Source organism: Coregonus clupeaformis, chromosome 23 (genome assembly GCF_020615455.1).
Source record: "Coregonus clupeaformis isolate EN_2021a chromosome 23, ASM2061545v1, whole genome shotgun sequence".
Classification (NCBI taxonomy): domain Eukaryota; kingdom Metazoa; phylum Chordata; class Actinopteri; order Salmoniformes; family Salmonidae; genus Coregonus; species Coregonus clupeaformis.
The window spans coordinates 41,304,103-41,312,172 of record NC_059214.1 but is presented as its reverse complement, the minus strand read 5'-3'; positions in this window follow the sequence as shown (position 1 = coordinate 41,312,172).

The following is an 8,070-nucleotide window of genomic DNA, read 5'->3' as shown; positions in this document are numbered from 1 at the left end:
TTTCTGTAGGACGGACACCTGAGGGGTGAGCAAGGGTAAAGGGTGAGGGAAAGTAGGAGTAGCAGGACACAGATCCAGTCCAATTCTCCTCCTGTCCCCTGGACTGGATCAGCTGCCCACAATAACAGCTCTGCTAGCTTCATGTTCTCTCTCTACACAATACACTATAACTCTCTCTCTTCAGAACACTTCAGTAACAGAACCCTTTCCCGCTCTCTCTCCCCCCTCCCTCTCTCTCTGCTCTCTTTCTCTCTCTCTGCTCTCTTTCTCTCTCTCTCTCTCTCTCTCTCTCTCTCTCTCTCTCTCTCTCCTCCCTCTCGCTCTCTCTCTCTCTGCTCTCTTTCTCTCTCTGCACCTCCCCATCCCCATTTTCCCTCTCTCTCTCTCTCTCTCTCTCTCTCTCTCTCTCTCTCTCTCTCTCTCTCTCTCTCTCTCTCTCTCTCTCTCTCCCTCTCGCTCTCTCTCTCTCTCTGCTCTCTTTCTCTCTCTGCACCTCCCCATCCCCATTTTCCCTCTCCCCCCCCCCTCTCTCTCTCTCTCTCTCTCTCTCTCTCTCTCTCTCTCTCTCTCTCTCTCTCTCTCTCTCTCTCACTCTCCTCTCCTCTCGCTCTCTCTCTCTCTCTGCTCTCTTTCTCTCTCTGCACCTCCCCATCCCCATTTTCCCTCTCTCTCTCTCTCTCTCTCTCTCTCTCTCTCTCTCTCTCTCTCTCTCTCTCTCTCTCTCTCTCTCTCTCTCTCTCTCTCTCTCTCTCTCTCTCTCTCTCCTCCCTCTCGCTCTCTCTCTCTCTCTGCTCTCTTTCTCTCTCTGCACCTCCCCATCCCCATTTTCCCTCTCCCCCTCTCTCTCTGTCTCTGTACAAGCAGGGTCAAGTCTCCTTCAGTAGGACACAGCATGACGATGCTTCATTTAGGAAAGAACAGTATTTTAAATGATTCTGGGTTTTCAATCAGGTCTTCTATTGTTGTTCTGCTCAGATGGACTCAGGTTCCAATTATTAGTTTCTCATACAGGCATTGTATACTATCATCTATCATTCAGATCTTTTAACCTATCATCTCAGAAACAACCCTCAGAGCACAGAGAGACTTGTGTTATGCTTGCTTGAATTCCCATTATGTTTTGTCTTCCACTGGTTATGTTATTTTGTCAAGTCCATGTGTACACACACACACACACACACACACACACACACACACACACACACACACACACACACACACACACACACACACACACACACACACACACACAGAGAGAGAGCGAGAGAGAGAGAGAGAGAGAGACAAAGACTGAGGGGGCAGAGAAAGGGGAGAAGAATGTATGATAAGCCTGGAGCCCTGTGGAGGGCACGAGAAAGAATGCAATGCCAGCTATGCCAAACATTCACAACACTGTGTGGTGTCACTACCCGCACCCCACAATAGCCCGTTCTCCTGCCTGTCAATGACACCATTGTAGCGTCAGGCGAGCAGAGGAGAGCCGCCAAGACCCTTTATCACACACACATTCCACACACACACTGCCCCCTCACAAAGAATACACACCACTTCCTCCCATTCAACCACTCTTCTCGCCCCATTCTGTCTCTCCAGATTCCTCTCTTTCCCCCTCTTTCTGTCATCTACTGGAGGTCTCTCCCTCTTTCTCTGTCTTTCTCCCTGTGGGTGCTGAGAGGCAGGATAGAGACATCCAGAGGAGGCAGGCGTTCCCGGAGTATAGCCCCGGCCACAGACACCTGAGGGGGGAGGTTGACAACTGATGTGTGTGTGTGTGTTATTCTTGCCCTTCCTGTCTCTCTGTGGCGGTGTCCTGGCGTCTCCTGCCACCTGCGCCAGCAGCACAAAGGCCTCATGGGTAGTCGGACATGACAGGGGGGCGGGACTCACATATGTCACATGTCTTCCTGACAGCAGCCCTGCAAACACCTGTCAATCACCGGCAGAGTGGAAGTACAGTAGCTGGAGAGAGTGTGTGTATGTCTGTAGAGTTTGTTGCTGTAATTGCTTTTATTGAGAGCTTGAGTATGTGTAGTATGTGTGTAGGGTCATTTTTAGAGAGTGTGTATGTGTGTTCATTGATAATATGAGTGTGAGAATGTATATGCTTGTAGAGTGTGTGTGAATAGAGTGGAAGGTTATGTGACAAGGGGGGCCGGGCTGGCTGATTCGGGGCCGGCTCTCCTGTCGCTCTGGCAGAGATGTGCCCAGCAGGGTGCCTGCTGTGAGGGGTGGCTCCAAACTCCAGGTCCAGGCTTCAGTGACAGGCCCCAGTGGGTAGGCCTCAGAGAACCCGGCCTAGACAAGCTGCCCTGCTGGGGCTCTCAGAGGGACTTCCCTGGGCTGCAGGGAGCAGGACTGGACAGCAGGACAAAGACTAACTCAGGGGAGTAAGGAATTAGCTGCCAATTAGTGTGATTTCCTCTTTAAGGCTACAGTTAGACACTTGTCATCCTGTCAAGCCTGAGAGGAACTCAGAGGAGAGAGAGGGATGAGAGGGATAAAGGATGTTATCCCTTTATCTTTCCTTTCTCATCCCTCTCTCTCCTCAGAGAGATTACACTCTCCGCTGGCCGGATCACAGTGTGGGAAGTGTATGATCCCACGGCTAGCCGACACACACGCACACACACACACACACACACACACACACACACACACACACACACACACACACACACACACACACACACACACACACACACACACACACACACACACACACACACACACACACACACACACACAAACACACACACACACACACACAAACACACACACACACACACAGTGGTTGCGGACAGGGCTCGCTGCCTGTGGTAGGTCCTTATAGGCCTGTGGTATGTATGGTATGGTCAGTACGGAACAGTAGCAGCAAGTACTTGCCTTTTAAATCAAATGTAATTGAATGTGTAGGTTACGAGAGCAGAGCAGGAATTAATGGCAGGTGGCAGAGGGAGATTCCTCACTGTAAAGTCAGTGTGTTAGGAGGACCAGCCCAGCAAACAGGGGACATCCTGAGGACATTCAGTGACATTCCCATTAGGTCCCTTGAGGGTTTCGGCACGACGTTATCCCACTGACGTTCTAAGAACATCGCATGATGGTCCAAAGGGAACGTTCTCTGGGGGACCATGTCATGACCTTTTTAGGACGTTCCCAGGACTTTTTTTTACTAGTCCTTAGGACGTTGCGTGATGGTTCTAAGGGGAACATTCTCTGGTGGTCTCTCTGTAGTTAGTTCCCTGTAAGTTACCAGGACGTCACTGTGGACCACATCAGGATCATGTCAGGACCTTTTTAGGACATTCTCAGGACTTTTATTTTATTAGTCCTTAGGATGACGCATGACGGTCCCAAGGGAACGTTCTCTGGAGGACATTTTATAGTTCCCGGTTTGTCCCGAATGTATTTGGGACTTTATTTGGACGTCATGGTCCCCTGGAGGTTTTGTCTAGTTGCCAGTTTGTCCCGTGGACGTCCCAAAAACGCCCTAACTATGTCCCCGGGGACGTCCTCAAGACAAACCGGTAACTACACAAAACATCCAGGGAACCATGACACATCCCAAGAACATCCTAAAAACGACCTTGGGGACATCACCGGGACCAACCAGGAACTAGACAAAACCTCCAGGGGACCATGACACAATGTCCTGACGACTTTAGGCGACCATTTCGTGACGTCCTGGGGACGTCCTAGTGACTCATTATTGTTTGCAGGGTTCCTCCTGAAGGAATTCAAACAGCTGCAGAAGCTACACACTCTCTACAGAAACACAGTCACACCTTCGTAAGCAACAGTTATGTACTCCAGCAAACATATCCTACCATCTGCCCTGTGCAGTACAGATATGGAGAAACTCTCTGGCTCTCAGTACCAGTTTGGTCCATGTAGGACCTGCTAAATGTTCAAACTGGCAGTATAATAATTAATGAGGAATAATACATTATTAAATAGATTATTAATGCGTAAATCGCCAGGCTGTAGTTAGGAGTACACTCTGATTGGAAACGTGACAGGATTGTGACAGATCACTTCCTATATGAACCCCCAGCACTGTTCTAACTCAATTAACTAACAATGGCTTTGTGTGTGACGGGAGGGGTGTGTGTGTTTAGGGGGATTCTCCACAGTAGGGGGCTGTCAGAAACCAGCAGAGCAGTTGGATGGGAAGAGGAACACACACACACAAACACACATTTTACACACAAACAATATTACATACAACTATGATTTCACATACAGAATAGCCTCTGATAACCTGTCCAGGCTGAGGCTGAGGCTGAATTGTGGAACAGTAGAGTAGTGGGACAGAGCAGTCCTCTGCCAGAGACTGAGTCAGAGAAACAGGTGTTGTCTGCCCACTAGTCTACTATTACAGAGCAGAGGTATGCTAGCTATGTTACTGCTGGGTGGTTATGCAGCTATGTTACTGTTACTGGGCTGTTGGCTTTGGCTCCAGGAAAGAGTTTACAGACAGAACTGTTTTACTAGGGTTTTGTGAATGAAGTACTCTCAACATGATACAGAAAGCTCTCTCTTTCTTCTGGAATGGCAATCATTAACAGTTCTATACAACAAAACATTTTCACGGGGATAAACTCAAAGATTCCCTCCCATATGCACTGAATGGGAAATATGTTGTGAATTCCACCAGAATTTTGGTTTGGATTAATAGCACCTGTAGGCTGCTGGGAGCTATGACATCACCAACTTCCCCAGGGAATGAGGAAGTGACCCATGCAGGGGAATATCAATGGTGTTTTGGGGACAGGGATGGGGTCAAGGGGTGGGATGGAGACTTGCTGTTTGTGAATGAAATTGGTTGTATGTGTGTGTGCTTGTGGAGGTACGTACAGGTAACTGACAAAATGAAGGAAACACTTGAGTAAATTACAGATACTAAGTATATTGAAAGCAGGACACCAAATGATGGAATTTCTTGTGGAAGAATGTTGTCGCATCCCTCCAATAGAGTTCCAGACACTTGTAGAATCTATGCCAAGGCGCATTGAAGCTGTTCTGGCGGCTCGTGGTGGCCCAACGCCCTATTAAGACACTTTATGTTAGTGTTTCCTTTATTTTTGCAGGTACCTGTAGGTTTATACTTTTATGTATAAAGTATTCTAAATGTTTTCAATATTTTTGTCTACAGGTCTAGTGATTCATTCATCATTTCAGTATGCTCACTCTGTAGGTTTTGGAGCTAATAACAGATTGTTACTGTCCTGCCTACAGAGCAGGGTAACAGGGTCTCAGCTGTCCAGGCCTGGTAGTGATGATGGTCCTCCTCATGGTTTAGTCTCGTTCACCCCTCCCTGAACCGGTCAAGTTACACTTCACTCAATGCAATTACCTGGCGCATCCCCATTGGTCAGAGGATGATGCGCTTATTGTTGATGATGAATTAATGATGAATAAATGTCTGAGACGGTCACAAACCCTCTACCCCTAACAGACTGTTCTAAGCAGCAGGTGTGTGTGTGTTCCAAGAAGCAGGTACGTTCCCAGTCAGTCTCTCCATATGAACCATTGAGACAGAGCCCATCAATTTTGTCCCCCTCAATTTTATAAGACATACAAATTGGGAGACAACATTGTGACGCACGCCAGCGTTAGTAATTGTCATTTAATATGTATAATTGGATATTTCTAATTTTTCCATTTGAAGGAGATTGATAAATGAGGAGAAGAAACGGGAAGAGAACTCATCTGTTTGGCTTGACATTTACATGATTTAGTTTCTCTCATCACATTTCTCTGTAGGTTGTTTTTCACAGTATATCTCTTTGCTGCCTGTCACGATGCATCCTATCCTTTACCTCATCCCTCTATCCTCTATCCTCTATCCCTCTGATGCTCTATCCTCCTGCTCCTATTATTCGTCTCTTGGGTACATGCAAGCCCAATATCCCAATGCATCCTCTTTATTCTCCTCCACATACAGCTCTACATTGGCTAAAACACCCCAGCCTCTCTACATACCTAATTTCTGGGGGTGAATATTGACGTAATCATTAAGGCTTTATTACAGTGTGTTAACGAGAGAGAGAGAGAGAGAGAGAGAGAGAGAGAGAGAGAGAGAGAGAGAGAGAGAGAGATAGAGAGAGAGATACACATTGTAAGACTTTTCTGTAATTTCAACAGTAAAACACAGTAAAATACCGTAAATGTTTTTTACAGCATTAATGCTGTAGATTGCACTGTATTATTGGTAAAATGATGAAAAATACTGTTAATTGTAACTAACATATTGTATTTATTTTCAGTAATAGCTTATGTCTACAGATCAGTTAAATTTTTTTACATTTACATTTTAGTCATTTAGCAGACACTCTTACCCAGAGCGACTTACAGTTAGTGAGTGCATACATGATTTTTTTTTTTTTCATACTGGCCCCCCGTGGGAATCGAACCCACAACCTTGGCGTTGCAAACGCCATGCTCTATCAACTGAGCTACATCCCTGCCGGCCATTCCCTTCCCTACCCTGGACGACGCTGGGCCAATTGTGCGCCGCCCCATGGGTCTCCCGGTCGCGGCCGGCTACGACAGAGCCTGGATTCGAACCAGGATCTCTAGTGGCACAGCTAGCACTGCGATGCAGTGCCTTAGACCACTGCGCCACTCGGGAGTTTCAGGCACCAACCTCGTGCTGTTGGGTGAGACACATGAAGCTCAGACTATTTTAGTAAATACAGTGCATTCAGAAAGTATTCAGACCCCTTGACCTTTTCCACATTTTGTTACATTACAGCCTTATTTCCTCATCAATCTACACACAATACTGTAAAAACATGTTTTACAGTAAGAAAGATAGTACTGTGAAATATATTACCGCATCTCTGCTGTAAAGCAAAATTACAGTATTACGCTGGCAACTCTGGTGCCAGTATAATGCTGTAAATGTACAGGGAAAAGTTTTACAGTGTGTGTGTGTTCTCCTTCTACAGTGGGTGGTCAGGTGGAGTAGAGTAGGTCTAGCCTAGCCAGTGTTAGGAGGAATAGTCTTACTACAGACCATAAATACTCATCACTGTAGATCTGAGCCTGAAGTCTCACTGTGTGTTTAACTTTGATTTAACATCAGTGTCTGTCAGCTGCTAGTTCCAACAGACCACATGGATGTTACAGTCATTTCACAGCTCCCTGCAAATATTCCTCAGTCTGTGCCACACGCAATGGCTAGTGTAAACACCAGGCCTGCGGTTTAAAGAGAGATACCACCACTTCTTATTGGACATGATTAAACATATTGAAGTGCTATATCTATCTGAGGGCAGATTCCATTGCGGTGAGGAAATGCAGAACAGAGTTAAACACTCAATTTAACACTTGAACAGTGTCAATGATCGAGATTTGTAAAGCCATATGTCAGATGTCACTCAACTGTGTGATTAGTCTGATCAAATGAATTCATTTGTCAAGCAGGCTGGGTGAGATTTGATAATATGCTCAGAGAAATTTGAGAGAATGTCGACATCAGTTAAATACTCTCTTTTACCTGAGCTTGTTGATTACTTTTAATAACAGCTGCCTGTGTATTCCTAACTGTGTGTGTTTCTGTGTGTTCCTAACGCTCATTAATGAAGGATAAGGTGACACTTTAAACATGAAAAATGACCAATTAGACTAATCAGGGGACATGTGATCTCTACCAGTCCCAGTATGCTTCACTAGAGACGGGTGATGACAGAGAAAGTACTGCCTTTACCAAGTACCAACCACCCCTAATACAAAAACACACACTTAATACTAGCATAACACCCCCTCACAACCACTGTTTCATCTCCGCTGCCTCACATGAGGACAGACAATTAGCTCCAGTTACTAGAGGAGAGAGGATCTGTATGGATTAGAAGGAGAGGGTGGGGTGGTTTGGGGGATAGAGCTTAGCTTATGACTGCCATATGGACCTAAGGCATGGTCATATTACAGTACTCCAAGACTAGAGCCTCCCCCTGCAGGACCCAACCAGGGTAGGGTGATACCAGCGCAGGCAGGGCCTATGACCCTGAGCCTGGCTCGCTGTCTGTATTTATGCAGGTTGAGGTTCAGACAGCTGGTATT